This window comes from Triticum urartu, chromosome 2A (genome assembly GCF_056163025.1).
Source record: "Triticum urartu cultivar PI428250 chromosome 2A, HENAU_Tu73, whole genome shotgun sequence".
Taxonomy (NCBI): domain Eukaryota; kingdom Viridiplantae; phylum Streptophyta; class Magnoliopsida; order Poales; family Poaceae; genus Triticum; species Triticum urartu.
In genome coordinates, this window is record NC_141874.1 from 694,351,978 (window position 1) to 694,371,772 (window position 19,795).

The following is a 19,795-nucleotide window of genomic DNA, read 5'->3' on the forward strand; positions in this document are numbered from 1 at the left end:
ATGTATATATATACTCAAGTTTTACTCGAGAGCTGAATCTACATAAAACACAAGTTTGTTTGCATTGGATATTCCCAACTGCATTACTTATTTTCAAGAACACTCCTACAGACTCCTTTGTTATAAAACTAACAATCAACATAAATATAATTACTATATAAGCTCTTGAGGGATGGAAAAAGAACAAAATCTATCCCATATTTATATTTGAATGTTGGACACACAAGCAGTGGCGGAGCTACAAAGGAAATACATGGTGGCTGACCTCACAGGAGAATAAAAAAGTCGCTCGCCGCTGCCTGGGCATGGCTGTGGCCACGCCGCCACGGCACGAGAGATGGGTCGCCCTTGGCACTACTTCACGCTTCTACTAAGCTAATCTTTTCGGCTAGACCTCCGCCCCACCTCTTGCTGAGCAGGGCGAGGTGAGGTTGTGCTGGGTGTATCTAGAAAGGCTGAGGCGGGCAACGACACACTTTTGCCCTAACGATGCTTTAACGGTGCACACAAGTATACATACATACATATTAACATATATATATAGTGGCTACATGCACACATAATTTTGTGTCGCGGCATACTTGTATATCTGTATATATCCATGTCGCTAGGTAATGCGGTTTTGATACCCTGTCTGATCTATCCATTAACAGTGGTCCCCTTTTTTTATCCTTTTGGAGTATTTGCCAAATTAACACATTTATTTTTCTTGAAGAGATTTACAAATTCGACCATTCTTGTGCAAATTCAGGAAATCAAGAGCATGCATATATGGATGATTCAAATTTGCACCATCCTTGTCTTGAGACAAGAAAAGTATGGCCTAACTAGCAACACAACGACTATCACTGGAGAAGAGGTAGCATAAAACCGAATGCATCATTAGGAATATACGCCCAGGGCGAGAGAAGAAGGAATTCAATCTTGTCAACCGGTAAAACCTGTAATTAATTATATCCCACAAGTTGAATCTACGCTGAACTAAATCATGTAGGAACAACGAACACCATTTCTTGGGGTGGAAAGAACAAAATCACGATGCACACCATGGATTTGCAGAACGCCAAGGTGATTGAAAAGCTAAAGATTTTGTTGATCTAGCATAGATCAGATATACCGTAGTAGGGCTTACCAAGCGCGTAGCAGTGAACCAATCGCGATCTCGATGGATCAGAATACAGGCCTCTCCAAGGGGTGTTCGATCGATTCAAATTCGAAGGAGAGGACGGGAGAAGATCTGGATGTGGATTTAGATGGAGGTTCGTTGGTTGTGAGGACGGGAGAAGATCTCGATGAGATTTATATGGGTTGGGGCGGCGGCCCGGCGGCTGGATGGAACTTTCAAATATTTCGGGATTACATATATATACATAACATATAAAAGGGAATTCGGGGCAAGGGAAAAACCCTAGGTCACGGCGAACAAACGGAAACACATAATTCCAAACGTTATGTTTTGACAACGACAATATAACATGTCTGCCACTTTCAGGCACACAATCACTCGTCTGTGACTGGGTTTGTGGCGATGACGCAGGGGTCATCTCCGGCACGGCCCTGTAGATGTGCAGCTTGATGTTGTAGTCATGGCCCAGGAGCTCGAAGATGCACACGTCCCACCTCTCCAGGTTGTTCTCCATGACGAGCACGCCCCACCCGGTGTTGAATGCCGCACGGGGGCACACGCCGCTGGTATACTCGTCCCGCACCTTCCATGGCTTCGCCTGCGGGTCCCACAGCGTCATCTTCCTGCTGTCCTTCGGGAGGAAATTTTCGATGAACATGTTTGGGATGATCTAAAGTGTCCCAAGTCGATCAGTAAGCGAGCAATGGAGTCAAATAGTAGTACATATGAGTATTGTCAACAAGTAATACAGAGAGTAAAAAGAAAGAGATACTAAATGCTTGGCTTTGAACATGTGCATTGTGACTCAGGAGGCTTAGACATCGATGTGCTTCATTTCCTTGACGGCGGAGGGCCTCTCGGATTTGAACCTCCGCGTCTTCTTCATGGCGTCTTCCTTCTCCCTTTGAGTTACTGGACGCCTCTGCGACGTTTATCCCGGGATTGTAATAGTAATTCTCCCGCGTCTGGCGATACGGGGGGGGGGGGGGGATCCTTGCGTGCCGCCGACTCCCCTTCTTCCCCCTTCTCGTTGTGTAGCCGCCGGAGGCGCCACCTGCAAAGTCCGGGCGGCCTCCAAGGAAGGTGGCTGCGGAGCGGACCCCTGCGCAATCCCCGCCCAGCTCTCCCAACCTCGTGGCTGGTGGCGGCAGCATAGCGGACCTCGCCTGATCTGCGTGTGTCGGCGGCGTGATGAGGCGGCGGATCTTAGTGGGCGTCGGGCAGGAGCCAGTGGCGTCGAGGAGCCCAGGTACGTGGTGGGGGCGGGGCTGCGGCGGCCGAGGCTGGCAACCCAGATCTAGGTGCGGCAAGGCCGCCGCTGCCTTCGTGGCCGCCCTCGTCGAGGGAGTTGCGACACCTGCTGCTCACGGCAGATGTAGCGGTGGTGGATGGCGCGGTATTCGGTGGCGGTGTCGATCTGAGAGCGGGTCCACTCCATCCCCAAGATAGGCGTGTGCAGGGTGCCCAAAGGGCTGGACTTTTCCAATTTCGCCCACCGTTGAGGGATGTTCTATCGGCAGGGGTGCCTTGACATCATCCTTGCCTCCTGTCTAGTGGTGGTGCGCTACTGGGGAGCTCGCCTTTGCCCGGAGGCGCAAGGTGGGGCGGTGGAGGCTAGAGATGTCTAGACCGGGGGTGAGTGTGGTCTTGGGAGTTGTCCAGGGGTTGGGAAGGTGGTGCCTTCCCGCCCGTCTCTTTTGTCATCTTGGTTGCAAGCGTGGGGCGAGGGTGGAGTTGGAGCTATGGATGCCAGGGCGGCGGCCTTGGTGGTGGGAGCTGCGGTGCTTAGGGGCAGAGCTCGCGGCTCGGGTATTGACTAGGTGACATGCCATGTGGGCGGCGTGGTAGCCAGAGTCCGGTTGTCGGTGGCGTTGGCGCAGGAGCCGTAGCCTGTTGTACTATGTTCTGAAGGAGAAGTGCTTGCCGGGGTGGAAGCCTGCTCTGGCTCTACCAGGACGACGGCGGCATCGGCTATGGGCGTCATTTCCTTGTTGAAGGCGTTGTCGTGGCTACTCTTCGTCCTTCATGTTGCTTCGAGGGAAACCTTGATCCTTGGATCAGGCGGTGGCGGCGCTCCAATGTCTTGCCCTTCTTGATGGCGCGCCCTTGAAGTACCCGGCTCGTCGTGCACGACTTCATCTCTTCGCGGTGACTCGTTCACGGTTGAGAGCTCCGACGTCTCCAAGTTGCTTCCTCGTGTAGTGTGCTTCAAGTTTTCGGGGTTGTGTAGTTGTCCTTAAGACCCTTCTATCTAGCCTTGTGCGCGTGTATTGCTGGTTCGTGTTGTATGGCTTGGTTTGCATGATCATTGCTTTATATATAAAGTGGGACGTGAGCCTTTTTTTGGTGCAACGTTTATCCCAGCCTTCCCATAAACTAGATTACAACTAGTATAAAAAGATGCAGACTTATATCAAGATAGTTCACTTCAAGTTTGTTCGAATTAGTACTAGCAGTATAATAGAAGAGCACGCTTACAGGAGCAAGGAAGGAAGGAAAGAAGAAAGGAAGGAAGAAAATAAGTTTTACCTCTGTGAGGTTGGTTTTCACCATTTCTCTTGTTGAACATTGGAAATTGATTGTGTTTACTATGCCTTTTACCAAAAGATTTCTGCCACGTGGTTAAGTCCGTCCACACGGATTCTGGTGCGAATACACCTGTATAAACTTTATGCGGGCAAAGTTCATTAACTCGATGACAAGAGGATATAGATATGAACCATTTTATAGTATAAGACAGCTATATCTAGCTAGCAGAGCCAAGACTAACACAACATCTAAGCCATCTTAAGCCAATATATATGTGTGTGCGTAAAACAAGTAGGACTACTCATTTTGAATTCGATTCTACATCCGAGGCTTCTTAGATACTATCCAAATTTTCACTTGACGCTGCTCCTTCAGACGCTTTTTTGAAGGGAACTCTTTTAGATGCTGAAGCAACATACCTGGTATAAACAATTAAGGGAGCAGCAGAGCTTTTGCCCTCAACCTTGTATTCTTTGGATGGACGACTGGCCAACTCTGCTTACAATGGATGTGCATATAGGTTAGGTAGATAACAAGAGCCTATGAATCATTTGACAACATTTAGCCAACACAATAGCTAATATGAAATCAATCCATTGTACGGCTATTCTTAATTACCTGCCAAATTATCACTTGATGCTGCTGCCTTAGAAGATGAATCACGAGATGGCAACCATATCACCTTAGCCTTGGACTTCTTGGGTGGACGATGCTCTGATTCTTCTTACAGTTCGATGTGCACATAGACAAACGTTAGCATGATAACAAGAATACAAGAATCATTTTACAAAATCAAGCCATCTCATACCAATAAATAAAGTACTACATGTACTAATTATTTCCAAGCTATCAGTCATCGCTCAATTGACATTATATTTTGCGGAAATGTTACATATGTCTCTTTTATTTATAATCTACACAAAAATATCAACATTCATGAAGTAGTTTATATTTTGGATATGTTATCTTGTTTATCCTTCTCAACGGCAGAAAACATTGTATAGTCCATGTTTGAAACATATCAATCACTAATTGAACAAAGAATCTATTGGGTGAAATAGATATATCTATCGTTTTAAATCTATACAATTAGAGAGCACAATTTCTAAAATTGAACCACAATGGAAAAGATAACCTTCACAGCAATCATGCAAAATATGGCAGTTAAAAATGGAATAGCTAAAATGAGTTAGTCTCTTTTGTTTGTTGGTGATCAAGAAAACTTGCCATGTGTCCATAAATGAATGGGACGTCAATGCCCTAAATAAGTGGGCGATTTTTTTGCCATCCTGGTCTTTCTCACGCCTCTTCTTTCACCCCTCTTCCTCTTTATCGATCTCCTTCCTTCCCTTCTGCTCATTTATCTCCTTTTATTCCTCCTCTTTCTCCTTTTGAATTTCTCGCTGCTCTTGCTCTTCTTTCTCATTCTCATTCTCCTCCTTTCTTTCCTTATGTGACTTCACATTCTTCTCATTTCCCTTTCATTTCCTCCGATCCTCCCTCTCCTTCTCCTTATCATCATTCTTATCAACAACTCTTGATTTATTCTCTTTCTCCTCCTTGTACTTAGCCATCTTCCTCTTCGAGGAATTTTGCTTCTCCTCTATTTTCTTATCACACCTTCATCTTTATTTTGCTTCCTTTTCACTTTTGTATTCATATATTCCTCATCCTCTTCCTTTACCTTGACATTTTGCTTATTATCCACCATGCCCATAGTGTTATACTGTTTCTTATGACATACCATGATTGGTCCTTTACTAATGGCTGGTACTTCTCCCTTTGCAATACAATATGAGATATATGATACATTAGCATAATATTTTGCAATGGTAATAGTGGCATATAATACCACTCAAGTTTCACTCGTGAGTTGAATCTACGTATGAAAACCTTTCCAAGTTTGGATTTTTGTTATGACTATTCAATTATGATTCCAACATGTATTAATTATATTAAAAAACACTCCTACAAGGCCCTTTTGTTATAGATCTAACAACCATCATAAATATAACTTCCATATAAGCTCTTTACGGAAGAAAGTAGAACACTATATATCCCATATTTATATTTAAATATTGGACATACATGTACACATCATACATCAATGCTAGGAATATGCATAGAGTGGCCACATTCATAATATTTTGGGGAGGCACACTTGCATATTTGTATATATTCATCTAGCCAGGCAATTCAGTTGTGATACCTTATCTGAATTATCCACTAATAGACCTTCATGTGCTCCCCATGTTTATCCTTCTCGAGAATTTGCCAAAAAAATTGTCTTGATGAGGTTTACAAATTCGGAGATTCCGTTATCAAAATTTAGTAAACCAAGAAACATGTGCATATTGTGTTCATATGTTGCCATCCTTGCCTTGAGACAAGAAAGGCATGGCCCAACAAGTAAACCAACGGTTATCACAAGAGAAAATGTAGCACTATACTAATTTGCTATATCAAAAATAATGATTTTTTTCCTAGTGGGGGTTCTCTCTCCCATATATATAGGGCATTAGACCATTCTTCCCACATGGCCAAATTTCCAATGCGACGATGACAACACCGACACCATTATTGTGGGTTCCACAAGAATCTACACCCCCTCTCAAAGTGAGAAGACGGATACATCAATCTTATAAAAAAAACCTCTAGTTGTATCCCACATGTTGATCTATGCTCAACTAAAACATTTACAAACAATGAACATGGATACACCCATCCTTGTGTTGGGAATAACAAAAGCATGATACATAGTGAATTTATATAATAATAAGGCGAGACATGGTCATACCAATGTGCCAAAGTGTTGGGGAACGTAGCATGCAATTTCAAAAAGTTCCTACGAACACGCAAGATCTATCTAGGAGATGCATAGCAATGAGAGGGGGAGAGTGTGTCCACGTACCATCGTAGACCGAAAGCGGAAGCGTTAGGTTAACGCGGTTGATGTAGTCGAACGTCTTCACGATCCAACCGATCTAGTACCGAATGTACCGCACCTCCGAGTTTAGCATGCGTTCAGCTTGATGGCGTCCCTCGAACTCCTGATCCAGCAGAGGGTCGAGGGAGAGTTCCGTCAGCACGACATCGTGGTGACGGTGATGGTGATGTGATCCGTATAGGGCTTCGCCTAAGCACTATGACGCTATGACTGGAGGATTAAACCGTGGAGGGGGCCACCGCACACAGCTAAGAGAACAATTGATGTGCCTTTGGGGTGCCCCCGCCCCCGTATATAAAGGAGGGGAGGAGGGGGTGGCCGGCCAAGAGGGGTGTGCCATGGCGGGAGTCCTACTAGGACTCCTAGTCCTAGTAGGATTCGCCCCCCCCTTTTCCTTTCTTCACCGGAGGGAAAAGGAAGGAGTGGGAGTAGGAGAAGGAAAGGGGGGTGGCGCCCCCTTCCCTAAACCAATTCAGCCTCCTCCCTTGTGGGGGGCGCACCAGCCCCTTATGTGCTGGTTAGCCTCCCTCCTATGGCCCATATTTTCCTTTGGGGGGTTCCGGTAACCCCTCCGGTACTCCGGTATGTACCCGATACACTCCGGAACCCTTCCTGTGTCTGAATACTACCTTCCAATATATCAATATTTACCTCTCGACCAATTTCGAGACTCCTTGTCATGTTCGCGATCTCATCCGGGACTCCGAACAAACTTCGGTCACCAAAACACATAACTCATAATACAAATCGTCATCGAACATTAAGCATGCAGACCCTACGAGTTCAAGAACTATGTAGACATGAACGAGACACATCTCCGATCAATAACCAATGGCGGAACCTGGATGCTCATATTGGTTCCCACATATTCTACAAAGATCTTTATCGGTCAAACTGTAACACAACATACGTTATTCCCTTTGTCATCGGTATGTTACTTGCCCGACATTCGATCGTCGGTATCATCATACCTAGTTCAATCTCGTTACCGGCAAGTCTCTTTACTCATTCCATAATGCATCATTCCACAACTAACTCATTAGTCACATTGCTTGCAAGGCTTATAGTGATGTGCATTACCAAGAGGGCCCAGAGATACCTCTCTGATAATCGGAGTGACAAATCCTAATTTCGATCTATGCCAACCCAACAAACACCTTTGGACACACCTGTAGAGCATCTTATTAATCACCCAGTTATGTTGTGATGCTTGAGAGCACACAAGGTGTTCCTCCGGTATTCGGGAGTTGCATAATCTCATAGTCAGAGGAATATGTATAAGTCATGAAGAAAGAAATAGCAATAAAACTCAACGATCATTATGCTAAGCTAACGGATGGGTCTTGTCCATCACATCATTCTATTAATGATGTGATCCCGTTCATCAAATGACAACACATGTCTATGGTTAGGAAACTTAACCATCTTTGATTAACGAGCTAGTCAAGTAGAGGCATACCGGGGAGACTTTGTTTTGTCTATGTATTCACACGTGTATCAAGTTTACGGTTAATAAAATTCTAGCATGAATAATAAACATTTATCATGATATAAGGAAATATAAATAACAACTTTATTATTGCCTCCACGGCATATTTCCTTCAGTCTCCCACTTGCACTAGAGTCAATAATCTAGTTCACATCGCCATGTGATTTAACACCAATAGTTCACATCACCATGTGATTAACACCCATAGTTCACATCGCTATGTGACTAACACCCAAAGGGTTTACTAGAGTCAGTAATCTAATTCACATGGCCATGTGATTAACACCCAAAGAGTACTAAGGTGTGATCATGTTTTGCTTGTGAGAGAGGTTTAGTCAACGGGTCTGTCACATTCAAATCCGTATGTATTTTGCAAATTTCTATGTCTACAATGCTCTGCATGGAGCTACTCTAGCTAATTGCTCCCACTTTCAATATGTATCCAGATTGAGACTCAGACTCATCTGGATCGGTTTAAAATCTTGCATCGACGTAACTCTTTACAATGAACTCTTTATCACTTCCATAACCGAGAAATATTTCCTTAGTCCTCTAAGGATATTTTTGACCGCTGTCCAGTGATCTACTCCTAGATCACTATTGTACTCCCTTGCCAAACTCATGGCAAGGTATACAATAGGTCTGGTACACAGCATGGCATACTTTATAGGACCTATGGCTGAGGCATAGGGAATGACTTTCATTCTCTCTCTATCTTCTGCCGTGGTCGGGCTTTGAGTCTTACTCAACTTTACACCTTGCAACACAGGCAAGAACCCTTTCTTTAACTGATCTATTTTGAACTTCTTCAAAATCTTAGTGGTTGCAGAGCGGACCCCTGCGCATTCTTCGCCCAGCTCTCCCAACCTCGTGGCTGGTGGCGGCAGCACAGGGGACCTCGCCCGATCTGCATGCGTCGGCGACGTGATGAGGCAACGGATCTTAGTGGGCGTCGAGCAGGAGACAACGACGTCGAGGAGCCCAGGTACGTGGTGGGGGCGTGGCTGCGGCGGCTGAAGGAAATATGCCCTAGAGGCAATAATAAAGTTAATATTTATTTCCTTATATCATGATAAATGTTTATTATTCATGCTAGAATTGTATTAACCAGAAACATGATACATGTGTGAATACATAGACAAACAGAGTGTCACTAGTATGCCTCTACTTGACTAGCTCGTTGATCAAAGATGGTTATGTTTCCTAGCCATAGACATGAGTTGTCATTTGATTAATGAGATCACATCATTAGGAGAATGATGTGATTGATTTGACCCATTCCGTTAGCTTAGCACTTGATCGTTTAGTATGTTGCTATTGCTTTCTTCATGACTTATACATGTTCCTATGACTATGGGATTATGCAACTCCTGTTTATCGGAAGAACACTTTGTGTGCTACCAAACATCACAACGTAACTGGGTGATTATAAAGGTGCTCTACAGGTGTCTCCGAAGGTACTTGTTGAGTTGGTGTATTTCGAGATTAGGATTTGTCACTCCGATTGTCAGAGAGGTATCTCTGGGCCCTCTCGGTAATGCACATCACTATAAGCCTTGCAAGCAATGTAGCTAATGAGTTAGTTGCGGGATAGTGCATTATGGAACAAGTAAAGAGACTTGCCGGTAACGAGATTGAACTAGGTATTGGGATACCGACGATCGAATCTCGGGCAAGTAACATACCGATGACAAAGGGAACAACGTATGTTGTTATGTAGTTTGACCGATAAAGATCTTCGTAGAATATGTGGGAACCAATATGAGCATCCAGGTTCTGCTATTGGTTATTGACCGGAGACGTGTCTCGGTCATGTCTACATAGTTCTCGAACCCGTAGGGTCCACACGCTTAAAGTTCGATGACGATCGGTATTATGAGTTTTTGTGTTTTGATGTACCGAAGGTAGTTCGGAGTCCCGGATATGATCACGGACATGACGAGGAGTCTCGAAATGGTCGAGACATAAAGATCGATATATTGGACGACTATGTTCGGATACCAGAAAGGTTCCGGATGGTTTCAGACATATACCAGAGTGCCGGGGGTTACCGGACCCCCCGGGGCTTAATGGGCCTACATGGGCCTTAGTGGAAATAGAGGGCAGTAATGGGAGTGTGGGGCGCGCCCCCCCAAGGCCCAAACCGAATTGGTTTAGGGCAAAGGGGGCCGGCCCCCTCTTTCATTCTCCTCCTCTCCCTTTCCTTCCCCCTCTCCTACTCCTACTAGGAAAAGGAGGAGTCCTACTCCTAGTGGGAGTAGGACTTCCCCTCTTGGCGCGCCTCTCCCTGGCCGGCCACCTCCTCCCCTTGCTCCTTTATATACGAGGGCAGGGGGCACCCCATAGACACAACAATTGATCATTGATCTCTTAGCTGTGTGCGGTGCCCCCCTCCACCATAATCCACCTCGATCATATCGTAGCGGTGCTTAGGCGAAGCCCTGCGTCGGTAGCATCATCATCACCGTCACCACGCCGTCGTGCTAATGAAACTCTCCTGTGAAGCTTTGCTGGATCGGAACTCGCGGGACGTCATCGTGTTGAACGTGTGCATTGGAGGTGCCGTGCGTTCGGTACTTGGATCGGTCGGATCGTGAAGACGTACGACTACATCAACCGCGTTGTGCTAACGCTTCCGCAGTCGGTCTATGACAGTACGTGGACACACTCTCCCCTCTCGTTGCTATGCATCACCATGATCCTGTGTGTACGTAGATTTTTTTTTAAATTACTACGTTCCCCAACAGTGGCATCCGAGCCAGGTGAGGGAGTCCTGGATTAGGGGGTCTTCGGACAGCCGGATTATATCTTTTGGCCGGACTGTTGGACTATGAAGATACAAGATTGAAGACTTCGTCCCGTGTCCGGATGGGACTCTCCTTGGCATGGAAGACAAGCTAGGCAATACAGATATGTAGATCTCCTCCCTTGTAACCGACTCTGTGTAACCCTAGCCCCCTCCAGTGTCTATATAAACCGGAGGGTTTAGTCCATAGGACAAGATACAATTAGACCATAGACTAGCTTCTAGGGTTTAGCCTCTACGATCTCATGGTAGATCAACTCTTGTAATACTCATATCATCAAGAACAATCAAGCAGGACGTAGGGTATTACCTCCATCAAGAGGGCCCGAACCTGGGTAAACATCGTGTCCCCTGCCTCCTGTTACCATCGGCCTTAGACGCACAGTTCGGGACCCCCTACCCGAGATCCGCCGGTTTTGACACCGACATTGGTGCTTTCATTGAGAGTTCCATTGTGCCGTCACCGTAAGGCTCGATGGCTCCTTCGATCATCGGTAATGATGCGGTCCAAGGTGAGGTTCCCCCCCGGACAGATCTTCGTATTCGGCGGCTTCGCACTGCGAGCCAATTCGCTTGGCCATCTGGAGCAGATCGAGAGCTATGCCCCTGGCCATCAGGTCAGGTTCGGAAACTTAAACTACACTGCTGACATCCGCGGTGACTTGATCTTTGACGGATTCGAGCCCATGTCAGATGCGCTGCACAGTCACGATGAGCATGACGTAACTCTGCCATCGGACAATATTCGGGAGATCGCATCTGCAACTACTCCAGCCGTCAATCCGGAGCAAATCTTGCTATCTGAGAGCGGAGGGATAGACCCCGCCATGGAGGCCGCACTCTCAGTGGCAATAGAGCCGGATAGTGACTTCAACCCTTACGAGAGCCGTGTCGCTGAACCACTGGATTCACCTCCGGCTAGGAACTCTGAGCCGCTTACATCCGTGCCCGTCGAATCCGACTGGGCGCCGATCATGGAGTTCACCTCCATGGATATCTTTCAGCACTCACCCTTCGACGATGTGCTAAATTCATTAAGGTCTCTCTCCCTATCAGGAGAACCTTGGTCGAACTATGTCCGGCTAGAATGGGATGCGGACGACGAAGAAATTCGCTGCCCACCCACCACCCACTTAGTAGCCACTGTCGACGATTTAACTGACATGCTCGACTTCGACTCTGAAGACATCGACGGTATGGACGACGATGCAGGAGACGAGCAGGAACCACCGCCCACAGGGCGCTGGACCGCTACCTCATCATACGACATATACATGGTGGACACCCCTAAAGAAGGCAATGGCGACGAGACAACGGAGGATGACCCCTCCAAGAAGCAACCCAAGCGCCGACGTCAGCGGCGCCGCTCTAAGTCCCGCCACAACAAAAGTAGTGATACCGGCACAGGAGATAATAACACTCCGGATAGTGCCGAAGACAACCACAATCCCCTCCAGCACGATGTAGAGCCGGAGGATGAACAAGCTAGCCCTCCAGAGCAGGCAGCAGATGGAGAACCGGAGGAGCACAACTACATGCCTCTCTCCGAAGACGAGGCGAGCCTCAGCGACGAAGAATTTATTGTGCCTGAGGACCCCGTCGAGCAGGAGCGCTTCAAGTGCCGGCTTATGGCCATAGCAAATAGCCTAAAGAAAAAGCAACAACAACTTCAAGCCGATCAAGACTTGCTAGCAGACATATGGACCGAAGTCCTTGCAGCCGAGGAATACGAACTCGAGCGCCCCTCCAAGAGTTACCCAGAACGCAGGTTGCTACCTCACCTCGAGGAGGAAGCATTGAAACCTCATTCACCAGTGTAGGATGCAGCTGACCGGCCACTGCGTGGCCGAGCCAGAGAGGTGTTTCAGCCTGAAGTTCAACCTGCACCCCGCCGCCACTCAATCAAAAATACCAAGGACCGGGGCAACACACGGGACCTGCGAGACGTATTGGACAGTAAGGCAAAATTTGCAAGGTCAATATATGGGTCACGGGCACGCGCACCAACACGTGACGATGATCGTCACGCCGGATACACCAAAAGCAAATCCGACCGGGCCGAATACAGCAGACAAGACTCATATTAACTGCATCGTGATATAGCTCGGCACAGAGGCGCCGCACACCCCCTATGCTTCACTGATGAAGTAATGGATCATGAATTCCCGGAGGCTTTCAAATCCGTATATCGAATCATATGATGGTACAACAGACCCCGCTGTATGGATTGAGGATTTCCTCCTTCACATCCACATGGCTCGCAGTGATGATCTACATGCCATCAAGTACCTCCCACTAAAACTCAAAGGACCTGCTCGGCATTGGCTGAATAGCTTGCCAGCAGACTCCGTCGGCAGTTGGGAGGATCTGGAAGATGCATTCCTTGACAACTTCCAGGGCACTTATGTGCGACCACCGGATGCTGATGACTTGAGCCATATAACTCAGCAGCCAGGGGAGTTGGCCAGACAATTCTGGACTCGGTTCCTAAGTAAGAAAAACCAAATTGTCGACTGTCCGGACGCAGAGGCCCTAGCGGCATTCAAGCACAACATCCATGACGAGTGGCTTGCCCGCCACCTTGGCCAGGAGAAGCCGAAGTCTATGGCAGCCCTCACGACACTCATGACCCGCTTTTGCGCGGGCGAGGACAGCTGGCTGGCTCGCAGCAATAACACATCGAGGAATCCGGGCACTTTGGATACCAAATATGCCAACGGCAGACAATGTCGTAACAGACCAAAGTGCCGCAATAACGGCGATAACACCGAGGGTACAACAGTCAATGCAGGATTCAGAGGGTCTAGATCCGGTGAGCAGAAAAAGCCATTTAAAAGAAGTACTCCGGCTCTATCCAGTTTGGATCGCATACTGGATCGCTCGTGTCAAATCCACGACACCCTCGACAAGCCAGCCAATCACACCAACAGAGAATGCTGGGTGTTCAAGCAGCCCGACAAGTTAAATGCCGAAAACAAGGACAAGGGGCTGCATAGTGATGATGATGAGGAGCCCCGGCCGCCGAACACGAGGACAGAAGGGGTTCCCCCACAAGTGAAGACGGTGAACATGATATATGCAACCCACCCCAAGAGGGAGCGGAAGCGTGCACTAAGGGACGTCTATGCGATGGAACCCATTGCCCCAAAGTTCAACCCATGGTCTGCTTGCCCGATCACCTTTCATCGTAGGGACCACCCCACTAGTATCCGTCATGGCAGATCCGCCGCACTGGTCCTAGACCCCATCATCGACGGATTTCACCTCACTCGAGTCCTTATGGACGGCAGCAGCAACCTGAACCTGCTCTATCAGGATACAGTGCGAAAATTGGGTATCGATCCCTTGAGGATCAAACCCACCAAAACCACCTTTAAGGGCATCATCCCAGGTGTAGAGGCCCATTACACGGGCTCAATCACACTGGAAGTGGTCTTCGGATCACCGGACAACTTCCGAAGTGAGGAGTTAATCTTTGACATCATCCCGTTTCGCAGTGGCTATCATGCACTGCTCGGACGAACTGCATTTGCAAGATTCAATGCAGTACCGCATTACGCATACCTCAAGCTCAAGATGCCAGGACCTCGGGGGGTCATAACAGTGAATGGAAACACAGAACGGAGCGCTCCGCACGGAAGAGCACACCGCGGCCCTCGCAGCAGAAGCACAAAGCAGCCTTTCAAGGCAAACCACTAATTTGGCGATACAACCCCCGAACACCTTCAAGCGTGTCCGGAGTAAACTGCAACAGGATTGCCTGGCACGTTCAGAGCTCGCCTAGCAATTCGTCCCCCATCCCAGTCCCAGTCAAGCGGCAAAATCCGTGCCGCGCGTACATAATTACGCATTGAATATACCATGGACATAGGCGGGGGCACGATCAGGGCACGTCCCGCAATGCGGCTTAACAGCCCTAGGGGCTGTATACCTTTATCATTTCTTTTCTCTTTCAGGGCCTAACTTTCTGGAAGCCCTTTCCGGCAGTACGATTGCCGGACACATTACGGGAAGGAACAACCAAGGCGGCAAGAGGCTAACATGTACACGGGAACCCCCAGGTGGTCTCTAATAATAATACCCTCTTTCTACTATCCATACGCAGCTTGCCTTGGATAGGACATTTCGAATAGTCCTACTTTCTGCTTATTGCACTACCTGTACCAGTACGCTTCGATGTATTATTTAAATAACAATGCATAGCATTAGTCTATTATTGCATTATTCATTCTTTTTTTCTCCTTTTTGTCCATTTACGACAATCCGCACCCGTAAATTCGGGTACGGTCAGTACGCCAGGGGCTTTCGTTTACCCCATAATACGGCGCGAGAAGTCCGAACACTTTCGACAGTGTGGCACCCCGAACTTATAGCATTATATGCATCAGCTCCGAATCATGTCTTGGGTCAATAGTTGGGTTTGCCCGGCTCCCATGCTTTGGTACCTTACGTTCCGCTATATCGGCTAAGGTAGCGATGGGAGAACTACTGCGACTGTGTCCCGGTTCTTCCGGACGAGCACCTTAGTAGAGAAAGCGAAAAACTGACTGTCATGATAAGGCGAGAGACTGGTCGCTGTTCAAGAGGTCTCAAGTCCTTAAAGACTTTTTCCGCTTCGGGCGAGGAGTCGGCCTTGTCCGGCTTAGGCGTGTATAGCACCCCAAATTCGGCCTTCCGAATACTAGGGGCTTCACCAAAATATAAAATTGTAGACTTCTATGGCTAAGTGAGAGTGATAAAGCCTTATAGTCCGATTGCCTGGTTCGTTGCGCTGAACACCTCCCTTGAAGGACCCAAAATTGGGGTAAAGAGTGCTCAGGTTTATCCCGAACACCCCAGTACTAGTTACATGGGGGCAGAAGCCGACAACTGGCCAACTCTCAGATTTTGTAAACGGCCGCACAGAAGGTAATATTTTAAATTAAGAAAAAGCGTTGCATAGCACAGATGAACTTGTTTCACATTACAGGATCACATGAGCATGTTCATTCGAAAATTACATCCCTGGCACATTCATCCGCCACAAGGCGGGAACCCTTCAGGACACTATCATAATACATTTCGGGGCAGCAATGCTCCTTGCCCTCCGGCGGCCCCTCCTTCACCAGCTTCATGGCGTCCAGCTTCGCCCAGTGCACCTTCGCTAGGGCAAAAGCCCTGCGCGCACCCTCGATGCAGATGGACCGCTTTATGACTTCAAGCCGTGGGCAGGCGTCCACGAGCCGCCTCACCAGACCGAAGTAGCTGCCGGACAGGGGCTCGCCAGGCCACATCCGGACTATAAGGCCCCTCATGGCCTGTCCGTCCGCCTTGTGAAGCTTGACGAATTGCTTCAGCTGGTCGCTCAAGGGCACGGGGTGTTCAGTCCCAGTATACTGAGACCAGAACAACTTCTCCGTCGAGCTCCCCTCCTCAGCTCGGTAAACCTCCGCGGCATCCAGTACACTGCGGGGAAGATCTGCAAACGCTCCTGGAGAGCTCTGAACTCGGGTAAGAAAAAGGAAATTTTCCTTCACATGCTTTCTTTGCATAATGAATGCCTTACCCGCTGCTATCTTCTTCACCGCATCAATCTCCTGGAGGGCCTTGTGGGCTTCAGCCTTGGCGCTCCGGGCGCTTTCAAGCGCCCGCGCAAGCTCGGACTCTCGCGTCTTAGAGTCAAGATCCAAGGACTCGTGTTTTTTGGCGAGAGCCTCGAGCTCCTGCTGCACCTCGCCCACTCGGGCTTCTTGTTTCTCCCGCTCAATGAGCTCCTTGGCCGCTTTGTCTTCGGCCTCGGACAGCGCCTTCTTCAGGGTCGCCACTTCGGTCATGGCCCCTGGCAAACCCATGATGATCCTATTACTTTACACCCGAACTTCTTTTATATATATATATATATATATATATATATATATAGACAAGGTATTGCTTACCTTTGCTCTCCTCGAGGTGCCTCTTGGTAAGGCTGAGCTCATTCTCAGACCGCTCCAGGTCCTGCTTCAGTGCAGAGACCTCTGCAGTACACACGGCAGTTGCCAGCAGTGTAACCTGCACATACACATAGATATATTCTGATTAGACTCCTGAGTTATCATTTGATCCTCTATTTCGGCCTTTCTTCTCGAACGCCGAACAGAGCATCAGGGGCTACTATCTATGCGGTAATATTTTCTTATATTTTGATTGCTTACCTCAAAGCCTGTTAGTAGGCTGGCGCAAGCTTCGGTCAGTCCGTTTTTGGCGGACTGAACTTTCTCGATCACCGCACTCATGATAGTGCGGTGCTCTTCGTCGATGGAAGCGCCGCGAAGCGCTTCCAGCAAGTTGTTCGGTGCCTCTGGATAGACAAAGAACACCGGCATGGGCGGCTTGCCCCCCTTAACGGGGGGTCGCCCGCTGGAGTTCGGAACCACCGAAGATTCTGGTGCAATGTTCGGCTGGGGGCCGAACCTGGAGCCCATGGGAGTCCTGCTCCCTTTGCGCCTAGGGTCCGAAAGGTCGCCTCGAGGCGCCTCCAGGACTACCTCCCCTTGGCCCGGTGCCTGTTGGGACAACACCTCGATGTTATCCGTAGGGCAAGGGGTGGAGGCGGTCGGAAGAGAACCGCTGTTCATATCCGATGAGTCCAACGAACCGCTCGACGAAGCTACGTCAAGATGAGCTCGGGACGGACTGCATAATCATGTTCGGCATGAAGAGAAGCAGTGCAATAAAACATACCATGAATTACTATGGTGTCCGGATACTTACAACTTTGCCAGGGGCTTGACCCTGGGTAGCCACTCGTCGTCGCTGTAGGCGGCCATCATGGAGCAGTCCGGAGGGAGGGTCCTTCCTTTCTTGGACCCTTCGGCCTCCCCAGTTGGGTCGGCCTTCCTTTTCTTGTCTCCCCCGGCTGGGGGGAGAACTTTCCTCTTCCTCCTCCTTGTTTTCATGGGAGGAGGGCGCGTCAGAGTTATTGGACGATGAGTCCGATACAACCTTGCGCCGGAGACCCTTTCGGGTCCCCGCGGCCTTCTTTTTGGCCTTCTTCACTGGCACCTCGTAAGGTGCCGGAACTAGCATCTCCGTCAGGAGAGCATCTGTAGGATCTTCAGGCAGGGGGCGGGTCAATCGATCTGCTCCGCTGTCTTCACCCAGTCCTGTTAAAGGCATGGAAGGCTTAGATCCCACACATGATTAAACTGGGGAAAATGGATGCCCTGTGAAATATAAAAAACTTACCGGATTGGCGCGACGCTTTGCGCTGAGTCCGCGGTCCTCGGTGAGGGAAGGAGGTACCTCGGCGCGCTTGAACAACACCCTCCAGATGCCCTCGTGCATCGTGTCATAGAGCTCTCGCAGCGTCTGGTGCTTGGCCGGGTCGAACTCCCACAAGTTGAATACCCGTTGTTGACACGGGAGAATCCGGTGGAAGAGCATGACTTGGACCACATCGACGATCTTGATTTTCTTGCTCATCATGTTCCTGATGCAGGTCTGGAGTCCGGTCAGCTCTACCAAAGAACCCCAGGACAGGCCCTTCTCTTTCCAGGAAGTGAGCCGCGTGGGGATTCCGGATCGAAATTCGGGGGCCGTCGCCCAGTTGGTGTCACGCGGCTCGGTGATGTAGAACCACTCCGATTGCCACCCCTTTATGGTCTCCACATAGGAGCCTTCGAGCCAGGTGACGTTAGGCATCTTCCCCACCATGGCGCCTTCGCACTCTGCTTGCTGGCCGACCACCACCTTCGGTTTGACATTGAAGGTCTTCAGCCACAGGCCAAAATGGGGCTTGATGCGGAGGAAGGCCTCGCACACGACGATAAACGCCAAGATGTTGAGGATGAAATTGGGGGCCAGATCATGAAAACCCAGCCCGTAGTAGAACATGAGCTCGCGGACAAATGGGTGGAGGGGAAATCCCAGTCCGCGGACGAAGTGGGTAAGAAAAACTATCCTCTCATGGGGTTCGGGCGTAGGGAGGATCTGCCCTGCATCTGGCAACCGGTGCGCGATATCCGTAGCCAGATATCCGGCTTCCCGTAACTTTGTGATGTTCTCCTCCGCGAAGGAGGAGACCATCCACTTGCCTCCCGCTTCGGACATGCTTGGAGTGGTTTGAGAAGAAAGACGCGAACTTGGGTGCTGGAGCTCGAGTGTGCGAGAATGGGTAAGCAAGGAGGAAGAAGGCATGGGTAAAAAGAGTGAATCCTAATCCCTTTATAAGGGCGAAAGAGGCAATGCGCCTCCCCACTTGCCTGGCAAAATCGCTTATTCCCCAAGCGTCATAATTGATGGCGCAGTTGGGTTACCCACGTCCGTATTGATGAGAATCCCGTAATAAGGGGAACACGATCTCTTCTTTGATAAGACGTGTCAAGAAAACCGCCTCGCGATATGTGCGGTGCTGGTTGAGAAAAACGGTTCGAATAATGACCGGGTCGTGGCGTGATGTCATGCTGTCAAAACATGTCAGCAGATTAGATTTGTGGAAATATTATTCTCTCTACGATGGTATGTGGAACTTTTTTTGTAGAGCCAGACACTATCCTTGTGTTCAAAATCTTCCATGGAGTATTCGGAGGAGGAACCCGCCTTGCAATGCCGAAGACAATACTGCGCGCCGGACTCATCGTCATTGAAGCCTGGTTCAGGGGCTACTGAGGGAGTCCTGGATTAGGGGGTCTCCGGACAGCTGGATTATATCCTTTGGCCGGACTGTTGGACTATGAAGATACAAGATTGAAGACTTTGTCCCGTGTCCGGATGGGACTCTCCTTGGCGTGGAAGGCAAGCTAGGCAATACGGATATGTTGATCTCCTCCCTTGTAACCGACTCTGTGTAACCCTAGCCCCCTCCGGTGTCTATATAAACCGGAGGGTTTAGTCTGTAGGACAAGATACAATCAGACCATAGGCTAGCTTCTAGGGTTT

General features: G+C 48.7%; 2 pseudogenes; both read right to left on the bottom strand.

Moving 5' to 3' along the window:
• Positions 1–21: 21 nt before the first annotated feature.
• LOC147986839 (uncharacterized) lies at positions 22–4,512 on the bottom strand (annotated as a pseudogene).
• Positions 4,513–4,744: 232 nt separating this feature from the next.
• LOC147986840 (uncharacterized) overlaps positions 4,745–19,795 on the bottom strand; it is a 37,038-nt pseudogene continuing 21,987 nt past the window's right edge.